This window comes from Martes martes, assembly GCF_963455335.1.
Source record: "Martes martes genome assembly, chromosome: 5".
NCBI lineage: Eukaryota > Metazoa > Chordata > Mammalia > Carnivora > Mustelidae > Martes > Martes martes.
Window position 1 is genome coordinate 58,932,479 of NC_137892.1, and position 23,121 is coordinate 58,955,599.

Genomic DNA, 23,121 nt, shown 5'->3' on the forward strand with positions numbered 1-23,121 from the left:
CTACCTTTCAGAAAGTGATCGATTTTCTGTTTCTAGAATTGTTGCTCTTCTTCTCTTCAATTTCCCGTTGGATTTGTAGGTGTTCACAATGGTTAGATAAGCTGTCTAGCTGATCTCCTGCTACCCGATGTCGTCTCAGCCTGCTCCTTCTCCGCCATCTTGGCTCCTCCTGTGTGTTTACTTTTTGATACATGGTCCTTCAGCTCTAACTATGCTACTATTATTATTATTGTTTATTTATTTTTGCTTGTGATCTAATAAAGCAACCTGAAATCCTCTCAGTTAATCCCTACAAAACTTTCTAGAGAGAATTTGCTGCTTAATGGTTTTTCTATGCTACATACATTCTCTGAAGGAATTAAAGTATTACTTGGATGTACACGGCTCCCCAAAACACTTTGGTTTATCCACTTCACCAGAAGTTTCACTGATAGTTATGAACACCTGGGGTACAAGACTTTTTAATAGTCTAATAGAGTAAAGATAAATTTCCATTGGCAAAGCTATTTTATTACTCCATCTTTGAACCACTTTAGAATTTTACATTTTTGTTCAAAACACCAAAAATTTAAACTCTGAAATCCAACAATACTAGATCTTTGTTTCTGTTGCCAGTTACCTTTTTTTTTTTTAAGATTTTATTTATTTGTCAGAGGGAGAGAGAGACAGAGCACAAATAGGGGGTGCAGCAGAGGGAGAAGTGGGCTCCCTGCTAAGCAAAGGGCCCAATGTGGGATTTGATCCCAGGACCCCAGAATCATGACCTGAGCCGAATGCAGGCGCTTAACCAACTGAGCCACCCAGGCACCCCTTTTTATTATTTTTCTTTGGCACAAAATCCTACTTGGGCAGAAAAAGGTCTCTAAGTTCTCCCTATGTCCTTGAAAATTTTTGCAGATATACACACCACTGGTTAGAGCACAAGTGTGTCTGGTTGCCTAACAACAGATGGTATTATTAATGGTTAGTTATGACCACTTTTTTGGTCATATTTTATTCTTTAGTCTACAGAGCATTTAAAGAATTGTTTATACCTATTTATGATAAAGTGGGAATAAGGCATATATATATACACACACACATATATATGTGTGTGTATATATATATGCCTTGTTTATATATATGTTTTTATATATGTTATATAACATATGTATAACATATATAACATATATTATATATATGTTATATGTGTTATGTTATATATAACATATATAATATATAATATATATGTTATATATATCTCAACATTTCCCAAATATATATATATATGTATATGTATATGTATATATGTGTATATATATATCTTTCAACATTTGGGGAAAAGGTTTAAAGAGTTAGATAATAATAGTATCAATATCTACACTTTTAAAAAAATTAAACCAACATTTTAAAATACCCATACAATCGTTGTTTTTTAGTATGAATTAAAAGAATCTTTTGCAACCTACTCTGCTTAAAACCAGAATTGTTTCTATACTTATAAATTTTTATGTATTCTAAGCTTTTTCTTAGGTAATCAAATATCTCATGCATATGTAATAATGTCCAAGTATTTTGCCAAGTGCCATGGCATATAGAAGATGCAGGTGTCCTATTTCAGCACTCAAGCAGCCACAAACAGAATGGAGGTAAGGCACGTACATATATACCAGGCAAAATGGGTCAAATATTAAATGGTGTGCTTAACAGCCTATACATTCAAAGAGGAAAGACAGATTGTTCTCATGGTTTCCAGAAGTGATTTTAGAAGGACAGGGTTATAGAAGAAAAAGGGAATAAGAATTTTCAAGCAGAGAGACAGTTTAGGAAGGGGGGAAAAAAGGGGAGAAAGGATTCCTGTGCATTCAGTTCACTGGAAATGTTAACTAGCCTATAAGAAAGAGAATAAAAGTACTGCTGTGTTCAACTTATAGAACTGTAACTTAATTTTACCTACAAAAGAAATTAAATCATTTCATTAATTTTGAAAATATGGTACCATTCAAAATGTCATTTATATGAATAAAGTAATGTCATTTCATTACCAAAAGGCAAACTGGGAAAGTGAAATGCATATTTAAAGATTTGTTTCAAATTAGATTTTGGAGCTAAAGTTTTTCGGTAATGAGTACCATGAAACACTCTGAATTCTTCAGCAGAAAAACATGCAGTCAATCTCAGTTATTCTGGGGGATACTTACTAGAAGTAGTAATTGTAATCAGAAACTGCTCTGTGCAAGCGTTTTTCGGAATCCCATGATATAGTCCAGTAAAAGGTGTTCTAAATTCAGACACATTTGGGAATGTTGGTTCAATAAAGCTAACGTGCAAATGCATATTGTGAATCTCAAGAAAGGGTTATAGCCTGCAAAGTTTCCTAAAAGCACAGGACTACAGAACATCTGCCAGACACTTTACCATTTCAAGGAAAAACTCTTGAGATGCTGTTCTAAAGAGAAATTGGGGAATTCATTTTTCTGTACAAACTTAGATAGGACTGCTTTGCCTTTCTTTTTATCTTATTCACAAGATGTCCTCAAGACCTGCACCTTGCCCTACACCCCCCACACAACATATATAGCATACATACGTATATATAAATACAATATTTTTTATATTATATATATATATATTTTTTTTTTATCCTTCAATCAATCAAAATTTACCCTTCCTGGGTCCTGTCTCAGGATCCATTTGTTTTCTCCTCCTATCTTTCCCAAGCCAAAAATCTTTTTTTTTTTTTTTTTTTTTCAGATTTTATTTTTTTATTTGACAGAGACACAGCAAGAGAGGGAACGCAAGCAGGGGGAGTGGGAGAGGGAGAAGCAGGTTTCCCGCAGAGCAAGGAGCCTGATGCGGGGTCGATTCCAGGACCCTGGGATTAACCTGAGCTGAAGGCAGTTGCTTAAGGACTGAGCTACCCAGGTACCCCCTACCAAATCAAAAATCTTAACACATAGTGCCTTCATACCAGCTGTCACAGAGGAAAACACCTAATAAATTAAGATGATTTGGCAGATAAAGTTGGTAAGTAATCAATGCACCGTATACAGATTTTAAGGAATAGCTCTGGCTATAACTCAAAGATATAAATCACAAATAGGAAAGTAGTACACAAGTGGCTACAGTCTGAGGGAAGGTGGTCTATTCTGCTGGCCCAAGAACTCTACCCAAATGTCTATCTGTCTAGCTTAAATGTAAATCTAGTAATAAGTATTTATCCAAGGACAGCTTTGTGATTATACTTAGGAAAATGTATTTAAATTTTTTGATCTTTTATCCTTTCAAAAAACAAAACGAATTAAAAAAATACAGGAAGAAAACTTAGGCACATTTCAGAGGAAAATCATATACCTTTAAAAAACATTTTATAAATTTCATAATCATAAACTTGTGTGTGGACTAGGACATACGATTATATAATGTATGAGGTGAAAGGACTCCTACTAATTATCTAGCACCTCTAGCTTTCTCATTTATAAATGAAATTTTAAAAGGTGTGGAGGGGGTGGTAAATGAATGCAAAGTCACACAAATTTCTGGCATAACCAGGCAGAATGTCCAGGTCTTTTAACTCATTGTCCTTTTAGCTTCCCATCTCAACACAATGCCTCCCATCTTTCTGTTTTGTTTTTGAAATTCTTCACAAATTTCAGAGAAAAAAGATACACAAGTATATCTTGTGCTTGTGTTTTAACATACTTAAATGTCTGGAGAAGTGAAAAGCTACCAGTAATGTCTATTTATTGTCAACCTGAGTTTATTCATACTCGCCTTCTGATTTTAAAAGTCTTAAAAACAAATGCATAATCTACTTAAACTGAGTAAATAAAAAGCCCAACAAAGTAATGATTATGTGAGTGTACTACATTTCCCTTCTTAAAAGTCACCTTGTTTATCATCATTCCTAAGGAATAGTACCTTTTCACCTGCCAGCATTCTGGAGGGAGTAATTTTGTAGCATTTTAAAAATCTCAAAATATTGAATACTGACAAAAGAATAAAACTTTGGCTTATTTAAAGAAAATTGTGAAGAACTCAGACTTCCTTGTACTACTTTATATCCCTGAGCTCTCTAAATTACTACATGAGATCTTGAACAAGATGTCACAAATAATGAAAATTTTCTCTTTGTGCAAATATACAGTGAAACAGATTTCTTCCAATTCGTTTTCAGTTAAGTAACTGCTAGCTTGAGCCTTAGTGATGTGCTTTATCAAGTTCTAAGTAATAAAATTGATTTTTACCAGAGAATCCTTATAATCACATAGTACAGAATATAATCACAGTACTTGAAATGTAATAATCGTGCAATAAATATTTACAAAATGAATAAATACATTTAAGTTTTGATTTTCTTAAATAGAATTAACAAAAGTATCCACTTTATATATAACCCCATATAATACATATAAGTTCATTTTTATAATTTTCCCATTGCAAAAACTGAATTTAGTCAAAATAAGAATATTTCAGTTCTCCATTTGTTTATGGAATGAGGGAGGTCAAGTTTCACTTCTCATATACAAAGAGCCTGGTACTCATCGCCCCTATCCCTGTAAGAAAAACCTGAACAAACTGAGAATTAACAAATTTCTTTTACTTTTCAGATAATGAAAATTGCAAAGCAAAGCACCACCCCAAATCTGGAGACACAGGTCAATTCAGAGTCATAGTTGAGATCAACTTACCTGGATTTGAGGTTTCTTAAGCCATAAACTGGTCGTAACACTTAGGTGGAAATTTTAATGAAATGCTGGTAACTGAATGTAGCTTGAGAGTAAGAAACTCCAGTGTGTATAGTCTTGAGGAATCCCCACCCTTTCTTGGATTTTACTTCCAGGAACCCCAGCAGATTCTCATGCTGAAGACTCAAGAACGATCTCCTCCAGATTTTGAGGGAGGGAATAAATGATCAGCGTGAAATTTGCCCAGAACCTTTCCATAACAAAGGCCCACTTTCCAGGATAAAAGACTACCTGAGCTTAATCTCATCTGGTTTAAGGATATTTCTCATGCTCAGCCCCCTCTACCCTTCTCATCTAACCTAACAAGGGAGGAAAATAAAAAAGCTATATTACCAGAGAAATACTTAGGAAGGTCACAGTGCTAAGACACAGGCCCACTAAAAGACTAAGATTTATTTTTTTTAAAGATTTTATTTATTATATTTACTTATTTGACAGAAAGGGAGAGAGCACAAGCCAGGGCAGTGGCAGGCATGCCCCCGACTGAGCAGAGAGCCAGCTGTGGGGCTCAATCTCAGTACTCCAAGATCATAACCTGAGCTGAAGGGAGACACTTAACTGACTGAGCCACCCAGGCACCCCAAGACTCTGGTAAAACAACAGTGAGTTATAAAGGAAAGAGGTGGAAGAAGTAGACTCTGACAAGAAATACTCAGAGAAGCCTAAAGATTAAGAGGGGAGACAAAAATAAAAACACCAGAGGAATCTGAAGCTCCTGACACCCAGAGCTATAATAAACATTTAATATACCACAACTCCTAGTCATATTAATATAAATCCTCACATTAATAACCTCTCCACTTTGGTTCCTATTAATACAAAAATGTCGGCTTTCAATAAAAAATTATAAGGCATCTCAGATAGCAAGAAAAAACAATCTTAAGGGTAGAGGCACCTGGGTGGCTCACTGGGTTAAGCCTCTGCCTTCGGCTCGGGTCATGATCTCAGGGTCCTGGGATCCAGCCCTGCATTGGGCTCTCCGCTCAGTAGGGAGCCTGCTCTGCCCCGCCATGCCTGCCTCTGCCTACTTGTGATCTCTCTCTCTCTCACTCTCTGTTAAATAAATAAATAAAGTCTTAAAAAAAAAAATCTTAAGGGTAAAAGCAAGTGTCAGAATCAGACTTAGATATGGAATGGGTGTTGGAGTCATTATACATGGAATTTAAAACAATTATGATGAATATGCTAAAACAATTCTAATGAATTATGATGAATATGTTACTTTTTATTAGAAAAAGTGGACCATTTTCAAAAGCACTATAACGGAAATGGACAATCCATTGGATGGGCTCATCAACAGACTGGACACAGCCATTGAAAAAAATCAATGAGTTTGAGAATAGGTCAATAGAAACTATCTACACTGAAATGCAAAGGACTAAAAGAATGAAAAACTGAACAAAATACCCATGAACCGTGAGACAATTTCATAATGTATAATACACGTGTAGTTGGAATACCAGAAGGAGAAAGAAAAGGAAACAGAGTAGAAGAAATATCTGAAACAATACTGTCTGAGAATTTTCAAAAATTAATGATAGTCACCAAGCCACATATCCAGGAAGGTCATAGCACACCAAGCCTTATAAACACCTAAAGAAAGAAACAAACAACATATACCTAGGCTTGTCATATTCAAAGAAAAAATCTTGAAAGAAGCAAGAGAGATATGTTGTTTTTCCCTTGTTGCCCTAAGATCATGGGTTGTAAATTGTTTCCAAACACAGATTTCTTTGCAGATGGATAAGCCTTAGCAAATGATTTTACACTGAAAATTTTTCTCTTTCTCTCCAGATTATTCCTGAAACCTTAAAAAGGGACAGAGTACCAATTCTACTGCCAGATCTTTTCAATATGTATGCCCTTCTTTTCCAATCTTCTGTCTAAGAATATTTTGACTAGAACTGTGAAAAGGTGGGATAAAAAAGGGCAGGAGAATGGGAGTGGGGAAGAGTCACCACAAAGCTGCCTAATTATTCCATGGCAGCATAATGAAAAAATCCTACATATGTAACATAGCATATACCAATGAAGCTGGTAAAATTTTACACAAGCCAAACTAGAATGCAGATGCTTAATAAATTATTGATGACAGGATTTTATCGTTGATTACATTATTTGTCCAACTGGTGACCAAGCACTGTCATCTCTACCTCTTTCATATTGTATCTGTCCCACAATTTTCACCTCGTCTTCAATGATTTTAGGTGGTCATCTTCAGTTATCTGCATTATTTTGGCAACCCTCTACTGTACACCTCTCTCAGTACTCTTCCCTATCTGAAAATTCTCAGGTACTCTCTGTTCCTAGCCTGTGGTTGTAGTTTTATGTGTCAACTGACTAGGCCAGAGCACCCCGTTATACAGTCAACACTAATCTAGGAGTTGCTGTGAAGGTATGGATTACTATTTTCAGCCAGTTGACTCTCAGTAAAGGAGAGTGCCCTTGATAACATGGGTAGGCCTTATCCAATCAGTCCAATCAGTGGAAGACCTTAGAGCAAAAACTAAAGTTTCCCAGAGAAGAATTCTGCCTCAAGACTGCGGCATGAACTCTTATCTGAGTTTCCAGCCGGCTTGCTATACATATTTCAGATTTGGCAGTCCCCAGAAGTGTATCAACCAATTCCTAAAAATAGACCTTATGCGTATGCATATGTATATGTGTAAGTATATGTACACACACACACACACACACACACACATTATTGGTTCTTTTCTCTGGAGAATCCTGATTGACACTCACCTCTCTGTTCTTTTCTGCCTTAAGCTTCCTACTGACACGGACATAATACCCAGGTCTTTTGCATTCAGGACCAAAGAGATGGTGCATGTTACCAGAATAATGATGTTAAATAACCTTTTTTTCTCATGTGACCTAAGCAGTAATGGAAAAAATACATTTCACATGATGAAAGTTGGAAACAATGAATTATGTCCTTCGTTCTATTTTTACTACCAATTAAGAAATTTTTAAGGAAGCCTTTTTATAAGGGCTTCAAGATACACACAACACATTAGTATGCATTTGAAATCTAGCTAAGAATGAAAAACTTTCACCCAAACCTTACAATGTTTTATGACCTACATCGATACATTTTATAGTGTCAAGTGTATTGTTACTATATTATATAACTACAATTTAAAGTAGTTCTTTTCTTTTTGTTTTTTTTTTTTTTTAAGATTTTTTAATCAATTTATTTGACAAAGAGAGAAAGAAAGAGAGAGCGCACAAGCGGGGGGCGAAGTAGGCTTCCAGGCAAGCAGGGAGCCTGATTTGGGACTTGATCCCAGGACACTGAGATCATGCCCTGAGCCGAAGGCAGCCGCTTAACCAACTGAGCCACCCAGGCACCCATGAAGTAGTTATTTTCAAATACAAATTACATTAATAATAAAAAGAAACATTTATTACCAATGGATACACACCAGGCTGTATTTTATGTGGGTTGTCTCATTCATCACTAAAACAAGATGAAACAAACAACCAAAGCACTATCAGCTAAGACCTCTCATTATATGCTTTAAAAGAAGAAGAAAATGAAGTGTAGTGATATGAAGTAATTTGCCGAAGGTCAAAATGTCTAGAGGTAGTACAGCTCATGATTCTAAAGCCTATTTTTTTTTTTAAAGATTTTATTTATTTGACATAGAGAGAGAGATCACAAGTAAGCAGAGAGGCAGGCAGAGAGAGAGGGGGAAGCAGGCTCCCTGCCAAGCAGAGAGCCCGATGTGGGGCTCGATCCCAGGACCCCGAGATCATGACCTGAGCTGAAGGCAGAGGCTTTAACCCACTGAGCCACCCAGGTGCCCCGAAAGCCTATATTCTTAACTGTTATTTAGCCAAGATATGATTTTGACTGAATAAACCCCATTCTACTTTTCCAAACCAGGGTCTATATACCGACATTGTTTTAGTTCTTGATGAACAGAAGCCAGTGGTAAACTTTTCTGAACCATTTCTAAGATAGAACAATTACATAGCTTTAACAGATCACTGGATTAGTATAAATATCTGGAAAAGAGCATTCAATAGAACTTTGAAACAGCAAAATGCCAAGAAAATAAGAGCAACTATCTTTCAATAATTCAACTATTTAATTTAGAGTCAATCTCAAAATGAACAAGGAGCTGCAATGCTGTGCAGCACTGATTTTGACAGCCATACACGCCCACTGAAACCTCACTGTGACCACTGTAGAGTCAGATTTGCTATTTGGTTAGATCCTTTGGAGCATATGATGTAGACAGAGACTAAGTCCTTACTTTGTCATGAATCTTCTCGGAAAGCTCCGTGTACGTCAGTTTCTTCATGGGTCATGTGTCAAATGGGACTAATAAGACGTACCTTGGAAGACTGTAATAAAGAGTAGAGAGAGGAAAGGGTAAAGACTATAGCAAAGAGTAGAGAGAATTTATGTAGAGCAATGGTGGCAACGTCTCGAGTGCCAAATAAATGGTGGCTGCTGTTATTATTGCTGTCATTGCTCTTGTCATCACAAATGGAGACAGTCCCCTGTATCATAAAAAGTGCATCTTAAAGAAACACTTCCACGAGCCACTAAGGGAAGGTGAGGACCACTGCTGGTTGCTTTGGGCAGAGAATAAAGGCGATAAGTTGTCAGACAGCAAATGTGTGAGTCAGAAAGGTCAGAGAAGAACTAGTAACAGGGAGCTTCTTCAGACATTTCAGACAGAAAGCTGATTAGATGAGAAAGGAAACTGAAAGTCACACAGACAGACCAATTCACAGTCTACTGCTCCCAAGAGTCACATTTGGATTTCAGTCAGAGATGTGTTGTGCCAAATTATTCCATCTCTAGAGCCTCACCCAGTGATGGATATTATCTTACTAACCAGGAATTAAGGGCTGGATCGTCTGGCTTTTCTAAAGGAACACATGCCAAGGGCAGGGGTATCTTAGACTAATCCCACTTCTGGTTCAAACTAAAGAAAGGAATAACAAGCTCCTGTGAAAAGTCATGTTTTTTAGTGTTTGTACATCAGATGCTACATTCCAGGAGGGTGGAGTGAAAGCAGAGGTAATCAGCCCTTGCCTCCGCCCCTCTGAAAAAGCTCAAAGGAATTACCAATGGGTAACCCCCGCCAAAAAAAAATTATACAGCACAGAATTACAAGAACATACTCATGGTTTTCAACTAAATTTATTACTTTTAATTTACCAAGGCTATTGTGATGAAACAACCCCCTCTTCAATTGATATTTATTTGTTGCACAATATATAGCATCACAGCCAATTCCTTTTTGATTGCTAAGTACTTCCCAAAACTATGAACAAATCAGAATGATTCTGAAAAGATGCTTACGTTCAATTCCTTTGTTTATGTCAACCAATAGGTCAAAACAAGCTATGAAAAATATGACCTAGATATTCCAAAGATAGTGTAATGACCTTTTTTATTCACAAAACACCAAAGACCCTTCCCCCCACCCATTTACCTCTCTTTCCATCCCTTCTCCTTCTTGCTGTAGTCTGATGACTTCCAGAATTCAACTGTACATTCTTGAAACTCTTTTTTAAGATCTTATTTATTTACTTGCCAGACGGAGAGTAAGAGTGCACGAGCAGGGGGAGCAGCAGGCAGAGGGAGAAGCGGGTTCCCTGCTGAGCAGGGAGCCCAATGCTGGACTCGATCCCAGGAACCTGGGATCATGACCTGAGCCAAAGGCAGACACCTAACCAACTGAGCTACCCAGGAGTCCCCATTCTTGGAACTTCTAAAAAATTATTTTTAATTCCACAAGTCATACATGACCATATTTAGACTGTACTTCAGATAAGGCTGAGATCTTTCAGGTACTTACACTGCCCACACTGCGAAGCCAGTTGTACCCCTCACCCATATTAGAGGTAGTTAGCATTAATAGTTCATAGGTAACTTTCAGAGCCTTCATGTATCTGGAGAAAGTATCTGCTATTTTACGACCTTTTTTTTTTTTAGTAACTGACATTATAATTATAATACATGTACAATTTTGCAACTTGCCTTTGTTAAGCTGTAAGAAATTCTAGGGTACACATATTCATTTATAAAGGCTAAAAGGTTCATGGAAGCAATGCTGGGCAGGTACTAGGAAATAAAATAATGCATGAGGTTCTAGGCCTGTGCATAGCCATGAAATTTTGGGTATGTTACTCACCTCACTATCCTCAGTTTTGATGGCAAATCTCCCTTTCTCACAGGGTTTGCATAAAAACTACAGGAATATGTGTGTGTATGCTTTAAAAGTTGTATGGTGTTGTATATAAATAAAATATTTTTTAAATAGTATCTGAAAAATAAAGTGAGGTAGTACTACTATTCTCAAAGTATATACCACAGATATTTTACCTAAATTTTAATAAGGAAATGTTGTAAGAATATTTCATATTAAAATTTTTAGCTAGTGGCATAGTCATTCCTACCTTTGACTGCTTTAACTGAAACACCTTGATACATGCAAATATATTTGCATGTAAGCCCATGTTATTAAACTGATTGTTTACAAACTTTATTTCACTTTTACATCCATGAACTTCTGTGCTTGCTTCTCAGAGTGAATGAATAGCAGCTCTAATGTATTAAAACAATTAGAATAACTAAATTGGAAAAGAGTTGAAACCAAGACATTTAAAAATATTTTAAAATTTACCCCGAATCTACTACATGTGAACTTCAGAGGAATTATTTTAGTAAAAAACTATACAAATGACTTCAGTCTTACGCTGCAATTCTTTTAAGCGAAATATTCTTTATATGATGCAAGCCTGAAAGGTTGGCATTTTAATTAAGATGTCAAGATACCTGGAGGAAATGGTTAAAAAAGAATGCTCTAGAAACCTCTCATTTCTAGGGTTTTTCATAAATAGGATCATTGATAACAAATACCACCTTAAATAAAGGCCTCCATGTGTTTATTCTGATTGCTTTTCATTATAAATTATCGTTTTGTTTGGCTGGAGGTTGGTAAGGGGTTTGGGGTAGTGACTGATGTTTCTGACACTTCCCATTTTCCTTTATTTGAAACACATTACCTCAGACTGTTTGTCCAGAGTCTCTAAGTTCAAATGGCTACCCAATTTTCATGTCTCAGCATTAAAACAAAAAAGAACCATGGGAAAGTACTGACATATATACATATATGTAAAAGAAAATGTCACACAAAGCCATTACAGTTGGGGGTCAGTGTACTCATAGCAAGATAACTCAGAGATGAGTTAAGATCCTAAAATACAAGTAAAACAGTTTCCCAAGTATATTCATGTCTGAGGAGGAAGGTGGGGCAGATGGAACATGTATCTAATGTCTACCTTTCAGATGCCAAAAGTGAAGGCAAACTCTGAGAATTATTAAAGGTCAATCTAGTCCAACACCAAATTATAAATCTGAGTGAACATACACATTTAATGAATTAGAGGACTAAAGTAGATCAGGAAATTCTAATTGTATAAATCAGAACAATGAGTCATATGACAGTTTTAGGATGTTTTAATGTCCTAGTCTGTGCTAATTTTTCTAAATAGAAAAGTTTTGACCACTGGCACTTCAAAAAAAAGAAATTAGTTTTCACTCATAGGGAAAAAAGCAAGAAATAACACAATGGTTAATGCTCCAACAAGGTGGACATAAATTAGAGAAATGAAAATTATGATTATTTATAGATTGGGTATAGCAGAAAAAGCACACGGTATCAGAAGATCACAGGCTCCCAGCTCTAGTTTCTGTATATTGAAATATTTTGGATTGTAATTTCTTCAAATATAAAATGAGGGGGCTGGGCTGTACCTTCAATGTTTTCAACAACCTATGATATTTCATGGAAAAAAATCCCAAACAGTAGTAGGTTTACAAAACCTATGATTTGAATGCCAAAAATAGTAAGTTGGGAACTTTTCAGTGACTTGTGGACTATTTATTGCTGTCAGCTAATTTTTTTTCAAAGCCATTTTTTGTTTGGCACAGAAATAATTACATGTTATCTGTAGACAACGTGGAAAACAGAGACCAATCCAAGTAAGAAAGAAAAGCAAACTAGTCACTACCCAAAGATAACCTGAACTGTTAACACACATTTCCTTATCTATTGTTGCATGAATTACTGTAATTTATTGAATCCAATGGTTTTCAAATTTTTACTTTTATGAGCAGAATTTTTAAAGAAAGTTTCACATGTAGCCTTAATATATACAATAAAAGTGAAACTACTCTAGTTGAAGTGATAACGAAAGGCCAGGTTTTCCTGACATGGTTATCAACACAGTCCTGTGGAACACTGTACTCTAAGAAGTACTATTTTAAAACCAGTGACCTAGGGCACCTAGGTGGCTCAATTGGTTAAGCCTGGACCTTCAGCTCAGGTCATGATCCCAGAGTCCTGGGATCTGGTACCAAGTCAGGCTCCTTGCTCAGCGGGGAGTCCTGACAGGGACTGACAGGGGCTCCTTTGAGCCCAAATTGGGACATAAAAACAAATTAGACACTTGCCTATGCTCCCAAGGACTTAACTACCTCATCAGGGATTCAGACAAACAAATCAAATACCCTACAACATGACAGAAGATGGTGCGGGTACATCAGAAGGGCAGGTTTGGTGAGTTTCTGAAGAGGGCAACAACTACACTGTACCCTGAAGGAAGTGAATGGGTCAGTGAGATAAAGAAACAGAAGGACAGGAGGACAATCCAGGCAAGAGCAAGCATAAAACGTTGAAAGAACTTGGTATATAATTCAGTGCTATAAAGAATGAACATTAAAGACTGGCTGGAGCAGAGGCCAGAAGGAGAGGCCAACTCAAATACCCACAAGTTACATAAAGGGGTGAAATGTCAATGGGAGAGGACTGTGGTGAGTTAAAGATGGAACATCCTCTCTAAAGAGAATAGTCAGCATAGCCAATTACCAACACGTGAGAGAGTAATCTTCAAATGTCAAGAGAAGCCAGAAATCTCTCAATTTTTAAACTAACATTCATACCAAATGTTTGAGAAAACATGGCACAAACCAGACCAAACACATACATGAGCTGAATTCTGCTAACAGCCTGCCAGTTTACAACCTCAGGGCCAGAGTTAGGCAAGGGGCAGCTCATGAAAAGCTCTGTGTAACACGCTGAGGGGTTTGGACTGTATCCTGAAAACTGTAGGGACTCATTAAAACACTTGAAGTGATTAACATCTTAGAAGGGTCACTCTGGCAGCTGTGTGAAGTCTGGAAGGGAGCTAGGTAACAAGGTCTTAAACCAAGGCAGTGACAGGGACATAGAGAGGAGGAGACAGATTTGAAAGATGTTAAAGAAAGCATACAGTTTAGTAAATAACACAGTTGAAACTTGGATCCAGGTCTTCTACCTCCTCACTTGATATTGCTACACCTTTACCAGTACTGTAAGATACGTTTTAAAGTGGAATACAAGTTAGTTTGCCGTTAATAAGGTATAGGGGAGGTGTTTTGCAAACAGTAGCTTGAAACACCAGAATTTCTTCCCTAGATGCTATTTGTGTAGTGTAAGCAAATGTTACACTAAAATAAAGCCCAGAAGAGGCAAGATATAGAGAAATCATGAGGAGACAGACACTGGGCATAGACACTAACCATGAATCCCTACCATGCTTCATTTGGCTAACGTTCTATGTCAGTTTACAACTAAACAACGGATAAAGATATCATTAATTACTTGGTAAAGGAACAGAAAAGACTATCTTGCTCAATTTCCACCTTAAAAATTCTATGACTAAAACTTACTCAATTTATGAGTTTGGGGATCATCTGAATTGTGGTTAATCTCAGCATACTTGGTAGAAGCAAAGACTACAGCTTTAATTTGGATAGTACATTTTTTAGTTCAATAAATAACAAAAAGCAAGTCAAACGGAAAGTGAAGTCATTAGGTGGGGTGAAGTGATGTCAAATCTGTGAGTGTTTTCTCTCTTAACCTTCTAAGTGGGAGCTGGACTCCATTTGTCTGACTGGCACAAGATGAGCTTATAAAAGACCATTTGTTAAATAGCTCTTTGAATAATAAAATCAACTCCTTCTACCTGCCTGAGAAAAATCTGAAAATGCTACTTTTCTTTATTACAAAAGATATTAATATGTTCATAAAATCACTGAAGAAGTTACAGTTTCCCCTAAAGCTTCTATATTATATAATTATATTGGTATTCTGAGAAAATGAAACTTCCCAACTGTAACATTTGGAAATATGTTTTATATTTTTAACTTTGTAAAAACATAGCTAAGCAGCGGCTTATTCTGACCCTCTGTTTACAGTAAAGGTACAGATATTCACTTCAGGGCATTGGTACTGAACTTTGAACTAATGTTGTCTGCGATTCCTTATTTTTTAAATAGTACTGTGATGGTGCTAAGAATATGCTGTATTTGGACAAGTCTCTGCATTCCACCACTCAGGTTAAACCTAACCTATAGTGTAGTAGCAAGTACCCCAACATCTCAGTGACTTAAAAACAACAAAGCTTTAATTTCTCATTCATGCATTTATGTCTCATTCAAATTTTCTCATACGTCCCTCAGGAGTGGCCTAGGGGCTTCATTCTGTGCTGTCCTCATTCCAAGACCTAGGATGACAGGGCAGCTACCAACACTGCCAATCACTAATGGCACAAGGAAAGAAAGTTCTCTGGCTCGGAAATTACACATGAAATTTTTAATCAAAACTTGCTGGTAAGACCTAGTCTTATGGCCTCGCTCAACTACAGTTACTGAAGTGCAATTTTACCATGTGCCCAGAAGGCAGAGAGCTGGAAATATTTGGTGAACAGAACTAATGACTATCACAGTCACCCAAATAATTGCTCTATTATGGTTTCATGTATCTGTTTTTTTCTACTTGCCTGGACTATAAAGTTGGAATCTATGACTTAAAACACTCCCAACAAATTCTTTTGATTCAATGATCATACAGGCAGAAAATAGTTCCATTTAAAGTGTGCTTTGGAACTTTTCCCCCAATACTACATATAATTTAAAACCCAATTGATCTAATACTGAAGTTGTCAGGAACAGCAAATAAAACTGTTCAGATGTGTTAAGAGCCCAGAAAGGAATCACCTATTAAATCCATGTATAATCCGTAAGATAGATAATTAGAAATGAACTGAACTCATTTTCCTACAGCTGTTATGATCTGTTAAAGAATAAAGCATGGAAATCTAGCACGATGACAGTATCTTCTTTACCTTTACTGTATTTGTTGTTTAAAGCTCTACATTAGGAACTACACAAGCCTTGTTGAAGAGAAACACCCACCCATGCTGACTGTTCTCAATTCAAAATCATAATCATACATCCTAAACATTTAGGACTCTTAAGTCTTTATTTCTAGACCTCACTTCTCCCAAGAACTCCAGACTCATATATCTTGATATATCTGCTTTGATGTCTGTTAGGTATTTTAAATATAATCTAGCCAAAACAAAGCTTCTCAATTTTCTGCTCTGCAAGCCTGCTTCTTTTTTAGTCCATCCCTTGTCTGAAAACTGTACCACTTACCTACTTTCTCAAGCCAAAAGCATAGGAATTTCCAATGATGAGCATTATCTGATTGTAAGTTACTAAACATAATTAAATATACAGGCTTTGATAGTATAATTTTTACCACAAGTAACTGACTTGGAAGACAATCTGCATATAAATTTAGCTGGACACTAAATTTAAGTGGAAGGGAAAAATAAAACGAACAAGAGCTGCAGCAGTAACTAATACTGAGCATTTCTCACTCGCTTGGCACATTTTATTTATCATCTCATTAATTTTGGGGGCGCCTGGGTGGCTCAGTGGGTTAAATCCTCTGCCTTTGGCTCAGGTCATGATCTCAGGGTCCTGGGATCGAGCCCCACATTGGGCTCTCTGCTCAGTAGGGGGCCTGCTTCCTCCTCTCTCTCTGCCTGCCTCTCTGCTTACTTGTGATCTCTGTCAAATAAATAAATAAAATCTTTAAAAAAATTTTAATGAGGTGGCTATTATGGTTTCCATTTTAGAAGTTAGAATATTGAGGCCCAGAGTGGATAAGTAACTTGACCCAAATCACACAGCCTGGGCATGACTGGAGTTTGAGAAACTCGGGACCACTGTACTCTTCTTTTTAAGGTAGGTTTAAAAAAAAAAAAAAAAGTGATGTTTCAGGAAGGAAAAGTGTAACAGCTGGGGAACATCCCACACTAACACAAAGTATGGTGTCCCATGATTCTCTGTACAGATGACACCACATCTGAGATATAAGCAGGCTCTGGGAACACAACTTCAATGGTCACTAGAAAACTATATGCATTCAGTGAAAGGCAACTCCAACCAAGAGATTAACCACATGAAAAGTACGTTATACTTGGGGAATGTTGACACATTTAGGTGCTTTAGATTGCAGAAGCAAAAACTTCAGAGGATACAATGGCTTCCATATTAAATGAGGTTCTATTTTATTTAGGGCTTGGGTTCTAACTGTAGGACTTAATGTGATAATCACAGTATCCTGAAAAATCCTTGGGAAACTGTTATTCCAGTATGATATACCCAACTTCAATCAGCCAGCACTCAAGAGTTTTCCACCTATTTTGATAAGCGGCTATTTGTTTTCCATCCAGTCACAGAAAATATAAAGTAGTTGCCCTTGTTTAGTGGCCATGTTATATGAAAAAGGTTTCTTTTTAAATGTGCTGTTCAAGTTATGGAAGGATAATAGAAACTCAGATGGGGGAAAGGAGATACGTTTCCCACTTGATACTCAGTCCCAGGCATATGCCTGAAAAGAATGTCTAGAACTATTTAAATTGTTCTTTTTCCTATCTTTCTCCCCAGACCCTCTTTAGGGTCAAAGAAGAGGCTGGAGAGTGTATGCTGAATATGCATAAGTTTTTTTGCACTTATAACACGACTCCACTCTGTATGAGTTACTTTAATGTAGACAATTTATCTGATATGATACAAAAGGCACATCTAGGGCCAATGGATGGACATTATCAGGTGAAATGGGCTTCCTTCCATCTATACTGTAAGCCTTTTGTCCCACAAAACATTTATGTGATGTTTATGTGGCTGTATATTTTTATTAGATAATCAATAGATTCCATCCTAATACTAATGCAATAATTACTTAAAACAGTGGACAAAATAAAAATATAACACATCATATTATTATTAAAAATATTGTGATCTTCCTTTGTCTTACTTGAACATATAACAGTTAAGAACAAATGGAATGTTCTCTTTCCCAGTTTTTATGCCTTATATGGCACCGTATATTACTTAACCAAAAATAAGCTTCAATAAATAATTATTATTCTCATGGTTTCCTTGAAATAGGGATATACAGGCCAGTTCAGTTTTATAACATTATCTCTTAACTTCATTAATTTGTCAAATTCACTCATGAATATAACCTATCCTCTATAGTCTGGAAATTTCTAGGAAGTCATATATCTAGGCCCTAGGCAAAACACTCTATAAAATCAGCACTAAATCCACAAAAATTGTAAGGCAAAAAAAGTTTATTTTTTCTATAGTCCATAAGAATACCATATCTCTCTAAGCAGGAGAAACCCATAACTTCGGATTGAAATGAAAATACATGACACTTGTCCAAGAGGAGTATTTCCTGTGATTGGCACTAACAAGAACCCCTTCATCAAGAAAGGTTTTCAGAGGCTGTAGTACATACACCCTCCAGAGTGACAACCTTTCTTAAAGTATGGTTTGAAGATAGCTTACTGATTAACATGCTTACCTATATGCTAAACTAAGTTTAAAAAATTAAACAACTGAAATAATATTAAGGTACTATATACCTATATACTTGAGTATATACTGCAAAGGAAACTTTCTCAGTCTTTTCAGAAGTCAATGCCCATGACCACCAAGTTCTGTTTATCCAGCTTTTGTGGTAGGTTGATTTCTAAAGACAGATGACTTACTTTGATAAAGACCAAGTTTAACAGATAGCTTTCAATACTGATAAGGTTTCCAAGGTCTTTGGTAATAAGAAGACAGCAATCTTAAGTGTTTCTCAATTCATCTCTTCCTTTCCTTTCCTTTCCAATCACACTCATACTTACAATTACTATCCTTCTTCAGACTAACTCTTCCTGGACTACGGCAATATCCTCCTATCTTCACTGAGAGTCTGCAAACATTCCCTCCATCAAATACATGATTTCCAGGGAAATTTTCCTAAAGCACTGTTCATTATGCCATTCTTTGGCTCAAAACTTTTAAGAGTTCCTAACTGCATTCATAAAAGAAGTCCAATAAATCAGCTTAGCATTCAAGTTCCTTTCTGATCTGAGATCCATCTCTTTACCAGCTTCATTCAACATGTCTATGCACCTCATGATTCTAGACTCTTCCTCCATGCCTCTACTTACTGTATTCTGTTCCTCTGACATGAAAGCCCTTCCTTTTAGGGAGGCGATATCTCAAGTTTCTGTAACAAAGATATCTAAAAAGCAACATGGCTCATTCAAGCTAGACTTTTATTTTTCTCTCCCATAATAGTGTAGAGGTAGCTGGGTGGTCCCCAATGGATATGCGGCCTGCTCCATGAGACTGTCCAGGGACTATGATTCTTCCTTTCTTGTTTCTCTGGCATCTCCAAAGATGTCTTCCTAACATGCGAGGTTTAAAATGGACTCAGAAGGGAAAATGGAGGAATGTATACCCACTCATTTTAAGGGCAAGATTCCCAAATTATATATATTATTTCTGTCATATCTCATTGCCAAGGACTTTGTCACATGGCCATACTCTGCTACCAGTGAAATTCAGAAATGTAGCCTCTAGTTTGGCAGCCATCCAATCTGTTAAAAACTTGGGTATGCACAGGGTGTTGGAAGGGGGTTCTATTACTAAAAAGAGAAGGGCCATCAGGAGGCTGGGTTCGATATTAGTCTCTGCCTTATCCTTCTTCAGTTTATGTGCCTAGAAACATCTATTCCTCTACAAAGCCAAACTGAGTAACATCTTCTAGTCAGTCTTCTCTGATTTTATCACATCTCCTTATTTTATAGTCATGAACGGAATACTAACTCTCTCTCCTCTAAAATTTCGTAGTTCTTATACCTATTATGGAATCTGGCACATTTTAGTCATATACATATTAAAGACAGTTTGTCAGGAAATATAATGAAGCCAAAAGAAAAAGACAAATGTGTGCTACTGATTAATCTTCCTTCATTATTTTATATCATATAAAAAGATCATTGAAGACATAGCCTGCAACCTCTTTATTCTGAATTTCTAGAAATGGTGTATGCAGGATAAAGCACTCAGTAATGCCGGTAATGATAACACTGCTTTATTCAACACACTTATAATTTATCTTCTTTCATCACAAAAATAATATTTTAAAAAATAACATGCCTAAGTTTGATCTAGAGAAATTATTTTTAGAAATTGTTCAGAAATGAAACTATTGTATAAGATCTTCAACTAAGCAAAGTATACATCCTCAAATTTTACTAAAAATATTTTTAGTAATGTTGCTTAAATAAAGCATTTCTGTGCTCTTTGTTCTTTAGTAATGATTTACAAAAAACTAGCAAAAAATCACTGAATAATGCTTATGGATTATATTTTTAACTTACTTAGGTTTTGTTGTTTTTTTATTCTTATACTTTATTTTTTCACTCTATTTGCTAACATCTTATTTACTTGTGGGGTTTATATCTTCTTGTTTTGACATAACTATTTTGGACTTCCACATAAGCTTAGAATATGGATTAACTTTCAGTTCCATTGTGGGAACACATTTTATTTCATTTCATGATGTCTTAATACAAACCAAATAGCTATTTAACATTTAGTTATATATCACAGTAGATGACTTAAGTTATAGAATTTTGCTGTTAAAATGTATATTTTGAATATAGTATACCAAATAATTGAAAAATAAATGTACATATTTTTCTTTCAATATTGAACTATAAATTATGAGCAGGGAGTCATTTCCTTTGATTAATAACTCCTCTGACCAGTATAATGAATATTTACACATTATTCTTTGTTGATAGAACACTTCAGATGCCTGACACAATAACTATGATCATGCCAAATCTAGAGAAATTTGATGTAAAAAAAGCTTTCAAGTAAGAATATAATATATGTAAAATATATGATAAATTCCCTTTACCTAAAACACACGAGACTATAACAGTTTTCTACTAAAAAATTATTTTAAACAGAAATTCAAGTCTGTCAGTAATTTGAAATCTAAACGCATGTAACAGCCTGAGGGAATTGTAGGAAAGGTTGTTCCCAGGGTGAGTTATAAACAAGGAAATACTTCATTTAAACATCTATGTAATCTCCACTGAAATGTATTATTTTGGAATTATGTTAAAACAGAACTTAAAATACACGCACTTGAAAGACTAAATCTCTGATACATTTAATCATCGTGCTTTAAATTAAAGGCCATAAAGCTGTGGTTAATACTGAATATATATTTTTAATATTAATATTCTGTTCTTTCTGTACAGTGTAAGAAATCCACTCAGGGAATAATATAACTGCTGATCTTATTGGCAAATCTATAATAATACCTATGATCAATCTTTACTTAATTATTTTGAGCTGCAAACACAATTAATAAATCATCTTTGAAGTGTACTGACCATAATCAGTATATTCTGGAACAAGTCCAGGGGGCCATTAATCAAAACATGCAGCAAGGAAAGTGAGAGCCACAGTCTGAACAGTTAGGTAAACACAGAGTGAAGCTAATAAAAACCTATCTTGCTTTAAAACCACCACTGTGTTTACTTTTGCAACTAAGATAAACATTATGATAAAATTAAAGTTGTATAAAAAATGAGGTTTGCTCACAATGACCAAAGTAAATATATAGCAATTGCACATTCATTTTATGTCCCTAATTCGACACTAAAGAACTTTTAAAGTTCAGTTACCAAAAATCTTTAAGAATTAGAAATTTGAATCTGATAAATTATATTCTTCAGAAAAATTAAACATGCACACATGCACACTCACAAATTTCAAATACACTGTTTATACAAGAAAAATAGCAATAAGTAATGAATTTTTAAGAATTAAGTTATAAACATGAAAGCAGATCCTTTCAGAAAAAGTAAGATGGCCAACTACCATATTTTAAAATGGCAGATAGAAATGATTGAATTGTAACAAAAAAATGTGTAAGTACTTGAGTAAGTTGGAAATTAAATCCTAAATGATTAAAAATGTAAGATGTAATAGAATAAAAAGCATATATACAAATGTATATCAAACTAATCAACTTTTTAAAACATGGTCTTCCAATTATATTATCTTCCTCCAACATTATCTTATTGATTGCTCAAGGAAGTAGGAAAATTTGCCAAGTTAACACACAGAAAGCTATGGACAATCCTCAATTCTGTAAGAGTTATGAGAAAAGGAAACACTCCATGTCTGAAAAATGCATAGACAGTTTCCTTCTCAGGAACACACTTTCAGGAGTTAGCTGAAAACCCAGGGATAATAATGCTTTAAAAATAACAATGCGTCGTATTCCTAGAGTATCCAACCTAGATAGTATTTTCATACACATGATCTCATCTGCCCTGATACTCATGTTGAAAGGTAGGCAGGAGGTATTATTAACCCAATCACTGAACTCACAGAGCTTAACAGTTCTACTGTGTAACTGTAGAAATTTTGAACAAGCAGCTAAACCTCACTGAAACTCATCTTTAGCTTTTAATAAACATGGTTATAAATAGAGCCCTAATTCAGAGTTGTCGTGAGAGTTAAATAAGCTAATGGAACTGAAGTACTTAATACTTAACTTATAACCTGGTAATCAAACATACATTAATTATTTTATTTTTGAGCAGTATAACAAAGTAGCTTAAAAGAACTTGCTTTGGAAAAAGATGACCCCAGATTCAAAACCAACAATATACCACTTGTCTTTGGGCAAGTTATCTAATCTCTCTAGATCTGAGCTTCCTGATCTATGAAATGGGTATAGTTAAACGAGATACTGCATATGAAAACTTAGTACAGCATGTAGAACATAATAAATAGTCAATCAATATTAAATATTATCACTATTATTGATGGATTGATCTAATAACTTACATAAATTTAAAAAAATGCCACTAACAAAAGTTAAAGAGCAAATGATGAGCTGGGAAAAACAAAGACTAATATTTTTAGATATATAAAACTCTTACAAAACAATAGGAGACAAAGACCTTCACTGAAAATCTGCTGAGGATACGGACAGAGAGTAAGTAAACAAAGATAAAATGCCAACAGTCAACAAATACCAGGAAAACACTAGACCTTCTTTAATGGTTAAATATAAAAATTAAGCAATGAGATATTCATTGATTAAATAATTAAAATGATCTGGCAATGATCAAAATGAACTGGAAAACA

At 35.5% G+C, this 23,121-nt stretch overlaps 1 protein-coding gene across 2 annotated transcripts in view; it reads right to left on the reverse strand.

Annotated features, from left to right (window-relative positions):
- XRCC4 (X-ray repair cross complementing 4) overlaps positions 1-23,121 on the reverse strand; it is a 251,614-nt gene that overhangs the window by 62,365 nt on the left and 166,128 nt on the right. The window contains exon 8 of one of the 2 annotated variants that reach the window (XR_013966814.1): positions 8,993-9,083. The exons of the other annotated variant lie outside the window; for it this stretch is intronic. The gene's annotated coding sequence lies outside the window, so the exon portion shown is untranslated. The remainder of the gene's footprint in view (positions 1-8,992; positions 9,084-23,121) is intronic. 2 annotated transcript variants of the gene reach the window in all.